The sequence below is a fragment of the Microchirus variegatus genome (genome assembly GCF_963457635.1).
Source record: "Microchirus variegatus genome assembly, chromosome: 6".
NCBI classification, from domain to species: Eukaryota; Metazoa; Chordata; class Actinopteri; order Pleuronectiformes; family Soleidae; genus Microchirus; species Microchirus variegatus.
The window spans coordinates 29,147,613-29,158,862 of NC_139807.1; positions in this window are offsets into that span (position 1 = coordinate 29,147,613).

Below are 11,250 nucleotides of genomic sequence, written 5' to 3' on the forward strand. Positions count from 1 at the left end.
CCGTAATCACCATTGAGCTCAGTCACTAAGCTCAATGGTGCTGATGTTCTCTTCTTCTTCTTCGTCGTCTGACTCATTTTAATCCACTGTGTTCACAGGTCACATAGGGGTGAAACAACCACTGGTGATGGGAGTGGTGTTAATCACCTTTTCCTAAGCGGGTTCACGCAGGTTAAACAATCCTGGCTATAAGTGCTAATTTTAGTGGCTACTGGGGCAACAATCACATCACTCAGTATGTTTACATACATGCTACAGTGCAACTCAACGAGCCTTTTAATTGGACTACTGTCCTTGGTATTCTTTGGTTGACTTATAATGTCACAAACCAAAACTTTATCTGGTGCCTCGCACCATTCCATGTCTTTCTGAGATCTTCAATTTCAAAATATATATTTTTCAAGCGGACAGATCAATGATTCAGTCTCCTTTTCAGTCCCAAAGACATGTTCACTCACTGTTGTCTTCTTCTGTCTAGAGGCTTCTTCTATCTACTATTTCCAGTGGGAGATGTGGAACATACGCAGAGCTTCTCGGCCAGTTTGGGTCCAGTTGAACATATGCATGCAATATAATTTCAACTGGGCCATACAGCAGAGTAGTGGCTATTGTAGAGTCAGTTGAGTTGTTGAGTTCTGTTCGAATCCTGATTTGACCGTTGGCTTTTCTGTGTGGAGTTTCTCCTCACATGCAGAGGTTAGCTGGACACGCTAAATTGACCATAGGCGTGAATGTAAAAGTGAATGGTTGTTTTCTTTACCTGGGATTGATTCCAGCCACAAAAGTGGTTGACAATGATGAATGAGTATTCCAACTCCAAATTGCATTTTCAGGTTGTTTGTCTGACTTTGTGAAATTTGATTTTAGGACCATTCCATTACGTATTTGGGGTCAATGGTGGCTCAGTTGTAGAGCAAGTTTATCAACGTGTTTCAACATGAAAAGTTGTGTGTTTGATTTCCGTCTACACTAGTCTAGATGCTCATGTGTCCTTGGGCAAGAGGCCCCACGTTGCTCCTGATGGTTGTGCCAGCAGTGCATGAATGGGTATGACGACATGTGCGATAGATAACGTGCTGCACATAGATGTGCTGTATGAATGGGTGAATTGCAAAACAGGATACTATAAGGCAGCTTTTAGTGGTCATCAAGACTAGAAAAGCGATTTAAAATTTAAATACACACCATTTATTCTCTCCAGCGTCATGAGTCACTGTCACTGTATCTAAGACCACACACAGAGGAATGACTCTGCCTCTTCTACTTGTCATAACTTTGTTCCAGTTGTAGGAAAAAAAAATGCCCACAGATGCTCACAGCTCTGTGAAATCCTGTCCTGAATTGAATCAGCATTTTTTTTTTCACCAGTTCATATTCACCAGAGGATCCAGGAGCACTTCTTACAACAAAATCTCATGCTGTCGTCAACTCTAGGAATATAATGAGCGTGCATCTGTGTCAATGAGCACCGAGGGCAAAGACAATATACCACCGTGTCCATGCCAAACGCCTCTAAAGGAGACCGCATACGACCGACTTTACATCTGGATGCCAAGCACTGTACTGGGGCCCGTCTATACCCGCTTGACATCTTTATAGCTTGGTGGCAAGGCGTCCTCTTCAGCCGAGCTGCAGAGAGAAGCGCAGAATGCCAAAGTGTCCCCACAGCGGTGGTGTGGGACATCAGAGTTTTGTGTTGAAATAATTAGCGTGCTTAGCTGCCATCTGGGCCCTGAGTGCGTGGCATGAGCCAGGTGTTTCATGGGTAATACCGGAGAGAGAGACACGCAGCAGATGCTCATGAGTGGAGCCCCGAACCACGTTGGCATTGGATCGGGAATCGGCTACACTAGTCTGGAGTAAAACCTCAAGTGGGGAATAGAGGCAGGACTGGTCTGAGGACCAGTTACTTGAAGCTCATTTAAAGGGACACTGCGTAGTATTTATGGGTTTATATGACCCAGAATCCACTTTTTTATACATATTATGTGCTCCTGCATTGTCTAGTCGCTGTATAATAGTTTTTGTTTCATTTTCGTAGTGTTACTGCTACGGCCGCGGTAGCTCGCCCTCTCCCTCGCCTCACGAACCTCATCTGCTGACACGGAGAAAGACGACGAGGACGACATTTGACCGGCTGAGGATACCGTAGCGCTCAGGGAAGGGAGGGGGTGAGCAGAGGAGCAGTTCTTTGGTGTAAATTTCAGCCTCTCCTCTAGATGTCACTATAAACTACTTACTTCACCTTTAAAGGGTTTTTAAGCGATTACAGTAATTAGCCTGAGACAAGTCTGCACGGCACGAAAAAAGTAAACTTTACGATACCGGTTTCGAGAACAAGTCAGCGACTTTATAATCTAACCCGGGCAGAAATCTATAAAACTGCATCCCGCTCATAATTGAATCTGTGATAACCCCCCGGTTTCATTTGACATGAAACACAAGCCAAACAAACCCAACAATCGACACGCTTATCTTTGAAACGCAGGTGCCGTTTAATTACCACTCTGCCACGACGTGGCTCAAAATCTGGAGGTTTAAACATTGTTTTTTTTGGGCACTTCAGTCCAACCGGTAACTTGATAAGGCCCCTGGATTTACTCGATGAGGTAGAAAGTTCCTGAGCAAGCAGCCGGCATGTGGTTGTTGTTCCCAGAGGGCTGGGAAACTGTATCTGCCCTGAAGGCGCATCCTCTTTGGTAAGCACTTCTTATCCAGGCCATCACTGCAGGCCCGATAGCGGCCCGGGTAATATCCAGTAACTGCAGCTTTATGTGCGATCCAATACTCGGATCAATCCCTGGGACAGGAGGATTGCCATTAACCCCTGAGATCTCTCTTTCTTTCGCTTTCTGGTTCTCTGGTCTTTGATAGTGCAGCAAAAAATTATGAAACAAAAAAAAATCACATGCCTTTTTGTTCAGTTAGTGCATTGTCTTATTTTGCACTGCATCAATTAAACATTTACTTCCGAGTGTCTTAAAAACAACACAGAGCTCGATGAGCCGTGAACAGTGGACTTCCTTGTGTTTATATTGTGAGGTGAGACATCGGTTGATGTGTCTATTTTGTACAGTATAATCAAGTGTGTGTGTGTGTGTGTGCACAGGCTTGTTTGGAGTGTGTGTGTATGCGTAGCTACAGTGACAGGCATGAGCAGTGAAGAGCTACAGTGGTGAGATAGAGATTTTTTTTTTGTTTGAAACTCCCAATACTTTGGGGAGCATCGCCCCATATATCGTCCCATGTGACCGAGAGGAAGAAAACATAAAAAAATACCTGAACATAAGATGAGTAGCACTCTCTCGCACGACAGCATCTCGACTTCTCCCACAGAATATAAATGAAAAATGAAAAAAAAAAAAAAAACAGTCACTGAAATCATTTTAAAATGCACTCCTGTTCCCGAATATAAAAAAAAATTACAGGCTACAAAATGGCTGTTACCACCTGTTTATATGGTTCAGAAGTGACAATTTCACTCAATCATATGAAAAATGATCACAATAAAATGCTTTTTTCAGATTTTACATTGAATAAAACCTTATCAATCCTTAAAAATATTCAGATTAATCTAAACTACAAGGAAGTGAAGGAATAATTCAATTCATATCTGCCATGAATTCCCATGCCAATTACCACAAGTTACCTAATAGATATCCTCACTAGAGAATCAGATTATTGCCTCTTATTTTGTATGTGTTACATACAGTTTTTCTTCTTATTGTTGCAAAATTCTCTATTAAATAAGGTAATAAAAGTCTTGATCCTGTGACCAAAATCAATTATTTATGCAGTTAACAAACAGAAAAGATCAACATCAAGACAAATTACAAGTTTCACTTACCTTGACTGTTTCTCTTTTTTTTCAAACATAGGTCAAGACCCCCCCCCCCAAAAAACATCTTCTCTTTTCCACGCAAACATCACGAGAGGCCACGATGGCGTCTGGGGGCCACATCACCGTGGAGGATACGGGGGTGTTTTTGCATGCGAGCCGGGTCCAGCCGGGGGCCAGGGGGGAGCAGCCCTGGCGTGCGACGGAGGCTTGGTCACTCAAGCTTCGGCAGCAGCAGAGACGAAGGGGACGCAGGCACACGGGGAGAAGAGCCGAGCCGGAGTGGAGCCTCTGCTGGAAGGCTCTTTTTTTTCGCCTTCTCCTTTGCCCTGAATGAAAGCAATCCCTGAGAGTGAATGGGTAATGAGAGACTGGCTCCTGAGATTTTTAGCTTTCTTAATCATGTTCATAATTAATTCAAGAACATTGATAATTTCATTACATTCTTTTTTGTCTTATCAATAAATGATGTGCCTTGCACTTTTGGTCTTGTGTATACGGGGGAGAGAGGGAGTCGGCGAGGGAGAGAGAGGGGGGACAAGAGAAGTAATACGGCACTAAAAGCACAGGAGATGGAAAATGATACAAACAGGGAAGTGGTAATTATAATCTTTGACCAAGCCACTGGTAGCACAATATGAAGTCAAGTGGCTACAAATAATTAATAAGGCCTCCTGGTGAGTGTGTGTGTGTGTACGAGAGAGAGAGACAGTATATGGTGTGGTAAGGCAGTTGTGGGGGAGTGAGGGCTGACAATATCACCAACCTGGTTTTTGGTTAAATATAAATAAAACGGTGTTTTCACCCAACACTCTGCCTTAATCCTCACCTTTAAATGACATCTGTGGAGCATCCTTGTCTTAAAATGCCCTTGAGATCCAATAAAGGCTCAGGTTTCAGGGACATTAGTGCACCGAAGCACTTTTTTTTTCAAAGACCACTCTCCTCCTCCTTCCCTCCTTCCCTCCTTTCTTTCCTCCCTCCTCTCCCTCTTTTCTCGTGCCCTCTGTCGGGTCAAAAAAAAAGGGGGTGAAAAAGAAGAAAATCACTTTCCGTCGCGTGGGCTTATACGGTTTCCAGTTATTTGGCAGCAGGAATAATGAGATAATATGCATTTTTAATAGTTCATGTTCCGAAATATTCAATAACCTTCACCTCGGAGTGTGTGTGTGTGTGTGTCGTTATAGATTCTGCGCCTTATCAATCGAAACTTTTCTGTTTAAAGACGGAGCTGGAAATAGACGCAGGGAGGCGAAAGGAGGGGGGGTGGGGGAGGAAAAAAAGAAAGAAAGAAACGAGGACGTAATGGATATCACTGCGTCCTAAAAATACCGTGAGGATGAGGGCGGAGTGAGTGTGAGGAATCACAGCCTCGAACTCGAGAAACGAGACAAGTGGACGCACTAATCTGACACTGAGTGACTGACTGCTCTGTCAGGGATCTAATCTGCGAGCAGAGGAGTCAGACTTTGCTGATGTATAATCATTCATCTGTTGCCAACCTGCTATATAAAGCAGCAGAGACAGGAATGTTATGTTTTTAATCAATTACTATAAATGTGATATTTATATATATATATATATATATATATAATTTTGCATGAAATCAGTGTAATTTACCTAAAAGAGTTTCACTATTGTGAGACTATTTGATTTCTGTCACTTTCTAATGGATTTCCAGCTCGTGACACACTACGATATAGATTGGTAACGCTATATGAGGCATTAGAGATTCAAGTACTTTATGTCCTATTTATTCCTTATGTGCCACGGGCCTTCTGTCTTGAGCTATAACCAGCTCAACGCACAGAAACCTTTAATAAAATAAAATAAGGGGGGGGGGTGAAAAAAAGTAAAGAGGGGAAAATAGAGATTTACAGCTGGCTGCTCTGACACTAGACTTGATATAAGGTGTTCATAACAAGTTTTGCATTTTATTCCCGGTCCCCTCACACACATTTTAATCATATTTTATGTGATCTATGTATGCAGCACTCATCCTCGCTCTGTCACCCAACCTCTCCAAATGTGTCCCTCTTAAACAGATTGCTACAATACTTGTAATGATGGTCCTCCCCAGCTGTGCTGCAGGAGAGGGGAAGGGAGCAGCAGGCTATAGTATTACCATAATACCCACTCCCTCCCATCCGCTGTCCCAGGGGCCCGTGTGGGGCTGCATGGGGATGTGGGGTAACTCTGCTGTGGAAGGGGACTCAACTAGCTGCCGGTCCTGCAGGCTGCATATGTGTGTGTGTGTGTGTGTGTGTGACAGGGCTGAACCTGCCTGTAGGCGATGTAATAAAAGTGCCACACACTGCTGGTAGCGGTGGTGGCACCGCTGCTGCTGCTGCTGCAGCAGAGGAGAGGATAAATATAAACCAGGGCCCCCGCATCAAGGAAACGGCCTCCAGTCAGAGCCTGACTTACATCCTAATAATTAGGCCTCTTTCCAATAAAACAGGGATTTGTAGCCGTGCATCTATTTTTTTCCTTGTGTTTGCCACATGCGATGGCAGGGATGCACGAGCTGCTGGGTGACGATTAGACTGAGGGTTTCATTTTCAGCAGTCGTTGTGGTGGAGATCGCCAACGTTTGCTCAATTTCAGCATCTTGGTCTTCCAAAGTCGGAAGAAACATTTTTTTAAATAATTATTCAACAGCATCTTGTGAATTTTAACAACCACTCACTCTCGCATTCTCACTGAAAGTCAAATTACAGTGTCCAATTAACCTGCATATTTTTTGGACTGTGGGATAGGGAGAACCTTCTAGTCACATGCTCCAGCATGGGGCACCATTTCTATTAAAATATCACCAAATTTGTTCATTAAGGTTTGTTTGAAACTGAAGATTGATCCGGGAACCACAGATGAGTGGGTCCCCAAATATAGTTAACATTTATGTGTATACACTCTTAGAAATAAGCGTTCCAAAAGGGTTCTTCTACAAGGGATGAGGTTCTACCTGGAACCATTTGCTTCTGGAGAACCCTTTTCCCGAAGAAAGGGTTTTTCAAGGGTTCTTGGTAACACTAATGGTTCCAGTAAGAACCATTTTGATCCAGAGAACCCTTTAAAACCCCTTTCCTGAATAAAGGGTTTTAAAAGGGTTCTTGGTGGAACCCTCCAAAAGGGTTCTTGGTGGAACCCTTTTGGAGGGTTCCAGGTGGAACTGTTATAAAAAGGTTCTACCTGGAGCCAAAAAGGGTTCTCTATGAGGACAAGCAGAAGAACCTTGGTTCTACTTAGCACTTTTAATTCTAAGAGTGTATGTTTTATTTATACGCACATAATTAGTTTAACAACCATTTCTTGGAAGTGTTTCGTCATATTTCTTTATTTCTATTCAAATATAATGATAGTTTTCCTTTAAAGTTTATTTAAAACAGTGGTTCCCAAACAAATCTGTAGAATTTTATTAGAAACGTATTTATAAGTATATTTTTTAAATAATATGCTTAAAATGAAGTATTCATTGATTTACCAAACAACTCATGGAAATAATTATTGTACCAATTCAAAATGAGAGCAGGTGTTACAGCCGCTAAATAAGTTGCTAAAGTTGATCCCCATGTAAAAAGAGTGGGAAACACTGGTTTGAAACATATTTACTCCAAAATGCAAAGTACTTGAATTTGCACGCACAGTCGACCGACAGCCGACTGATACGAAATAATCAATAGATATTGCAGTTATTTGAGCTCTTCAGTGCATTTGTTCTCTTTTAACACACTTTGAAATACTGCTGCATATTCATTATTTGTCACAGGATGACAAGACCCAAGACCTATTATTTATATGATTATATATTATATATAACACCTGAGTCATCTGTCAGACTGATCAAAGGAATCCTACACCATGACTTTATTATCAAGAGCTTACTTAGTACTTTAAATAGATGATGCATCACAACAAGTACTCCGTGAAAATGGTATTTTGTACGTCATATATTGATGTGACGTGGATACTTTTACACAAAATAAGTTCCTAACAAATAAAGGTAATTGACTTGCATGTAATTTAATTGGATATGAAGTATGCAGATGTCATGTGTATGACATGTACTGATGCTCTGGAACAAATAAACTTGTATTTACTGTATGTACATGTTGTAACCTGTAGTCCAAAAATCACAAGTATTATGTGGAGAAAATGGAACCAGCATTTTTTCGCATAATAAATTGACACAAGTCATTAATTAGCAATCGAAATATTTGACATTAAATTCTCCCAGCTCCACATTAGTGCTTGTTTGAGAAGGTAAAGTGGTGAGAGTGAGACAGAGGGAGGAGGGAGGAAGCTGGGCGGGGGTCAGCTCCAGCAGTGGGGGGGGGGGGTGTGAAGGGTATCAGGCTAATTAAAGTAAGCATTTGTCAGAGATTAAGCCTTAAACAGAAAAGGTCATCTGAGCACCAGAGCGCACTGTTCCACCGCTTGTGCTCTTAGGGCAGTCTAAACCTTTTCCGAGCTGAAATGGTAAAGATGCTATTTGCCGTGATAGCGGGGGGTTTGTGGGGTGGGCAGGTGGATGGGTGGGTGGGTGGGTGGGTGGCGGGATGATGGGGGGGGTTGATCCAGATCCTAACCAGTGACAAGAATGACACTCGGGTCATTGCTTCTTCACTGTCCATTACACTGCGCTGGTCAAATCTGTGCAATCGGTGTCATTTAGGGATGAAAAATAAGCAGCGGGGACGAGATCAATAGCTGCAGCCGTCTGTAGCAGCCGTGATTAATCGACTGTCACCAATTAATGACTGGTCTGCTGCAAAGCAATGCAATCCTGCAGGGACAACAGGGGAAAAAAAGGAGCATTTCTTTCATCTCAGTCAGTGTAATATGGTTATTTTAGAGAGAAAGTTTCCCGGTTACACATTCACAAACTCATTCAGTTACAGTGTGAAGGTTTACATGAAAGTATCCGTGGCAACATCGAGTGCTTCTTGAAGCCATTTTTGATTTGACACTGAGATAAATTTGGGCTTTCATGAAAACCTTGACTGTTAAAAGTCAATATTTCCTCTTTGTCTGTGGACCTAAGTCTGTTTACTTTTGAATAAACTACACAGTGACAACTTAAAGGTGCCATATGTAAGAATGTGGCCAAAAACAGTTACTACATTCAAATTCAAAATACCGAAGTCTTTTAGGTTTCGTTTTCTGACCTAACTGGCAACCCGTGGTTGCTCGGCATCTGAGACTCTACTGACTGTAATGATTGGTAGACGGCAGTAGGTGGCGCCCCATGCCAAAACATGATTTGCAGTCTGCAAAAGATTTTTTTTAAAGCAAATATTTTGTCTGTACTGTTGTTGTTGGTGAGTTCAGTTTGTTATATGAACATTATTCCTGAGTCTCTGTGACATATTAGGAGGATTTTATGGCCAGTTGCTTTAGATTTATTACATAAATGCACCTTTAATACACCTTTACATGTTCTTTCACTGAACCACTGGTGCTGTGTGAAAAACAAGTGAGAACAAGCGACGGCCCGTGAACCACTTAACATCGTGTTGAAAACACGTGGACAAATAGTGTTGGTGTTTTCAAACCCGGGATCAGTGTTACAAGCTTATTTTGCACTCGGTCAATTCTAATCCCATTATATTCCCAAGAAGATGTCTCGCTTTGAGACGAGATGAAGAAAAAGTGCATGTTGGTTTAGGAATGAGTAATGGCTTTGGAGGGCTACTCTGGGGGGCGGAGATGTAATTTGAAATATTTGTAGTGGAAATTATGCTAATATTAACTCACTCGGTATAGTTAGTTATAAATTAGACTGTTCATCTGAGAGTTGAGGCTTGCAAAAATATTGCAGTCTTCATTACCGGCGAGTTTTTAAAGAATGAATGTGCTGTCAGTAATTTAGGTTTTTATTTACTTATTTATTTAATGCCATAATAAACTAGAGAGAGCATCATTTCCTCCCCAGAAGATCGAATATGCTGTTCATGAACAGACAAACTTGGCCATAATCATAGTAACCATAACCATAATCAGTGGAGATGAAAATGGCCCTGAGGTTATCATTTTAGGAAAACAAAACACATGAAAAAATTTGAGAAACCAAAACTAACTATGTTCAGAGATGACTTTGTCAGTCATTGTTTTTGCTTTACAGTCAGGGTGGACATGAGTATTCCATCATTCGCTTAAAGGTGCATTATGTAATAAATCTAAAGCAACTGGCCATAAAATCCTCCTAATATGTCACAGAGACTCAGGAATAATGTTCATATAACAAACTGAACTCACCAACAACAACAGTACAGACAAAATATTTGCATTAAAACATTTTTTTTTTGCAGACTGCAAATCATGTTTATGTTTTGGCATGTGGCGCCACCTACCGCCGTCTACCAATCATTGCAGTCAGTAGAGTCTGAGCTGCCGAGCAACCACGGGTTGCCAGTTACGTCAGAAAACGAAACCTAAAAGACCTCGGTATTTTGAATTTGAATGTAGTAACCGTTTTTGGCCACAATCTTACATATGGCACCTTTAATTATTCAAAACATATATTTTTTTTAAACTTTATCAATGGTTGCATTTATATAAAAAAGTGTATATTTCCTACTCCAATGACTTGATTTGTGGTGCATCTATTTATATCTATATCTATTAAAGAGACAAAATTTACAAGATTCCTTGAATGCACCTTGAAGCTTCTCCTCTTATCGCAACAAGCTTTAGAGCCTGCAGAAGTGATGAAATGTGGTCTTTTAACCCTTGTTGTTAGCTGCTGCAGTGAACCCTGCAAAAAAAAAGTAGTTGAGCACTGACTACTCTAAGGTGGTGGGACGGGGCCCCCCCCCCAAAAAAAATCCAATTCAGCTTAGGGCCCCATGAAAGCTTGGGCCAGCCCTGTGTGAGTGCATAGGTGTGAATGAGTAAATGACAAAACTGTAGTGTAAAGCAGCTTTGAGTGGTCATCAACATAAATACACATAAACCCAAACTGAATACACGTCTGTGAAAATATACAATGCATGTGCTTTACATATACTGTACACACGTGTACAATTTTATTATACAGTTATTTACATTTTATCTATCTATTATTATTATTATTATTATTTTCTGTTATATGCCTGTATGTACCAGTTGTATCATAATTCCATGTATGCACTGTGTACAATACTGAATTACAATAAAAGTGGGTCTTTATATCTAACTGACAGTGCCTTGAGACCTTCTCATTCCCTGCCGCTTTATATTATTTATTTATTTTTTTGCGAGAACTCCACTGTGTATGTAAATAATGCGACGAAGTTAACTTAAGGAAACAACTATATTTATTTACATGCTAATTTTAACCCACACACAGCAGCATCTGTGTGCCGCAAGTGCAAAATGTATTCATTTATTTTTATTGCACTTTGTAATTTCTTACAGGACTGTGTTTTTTC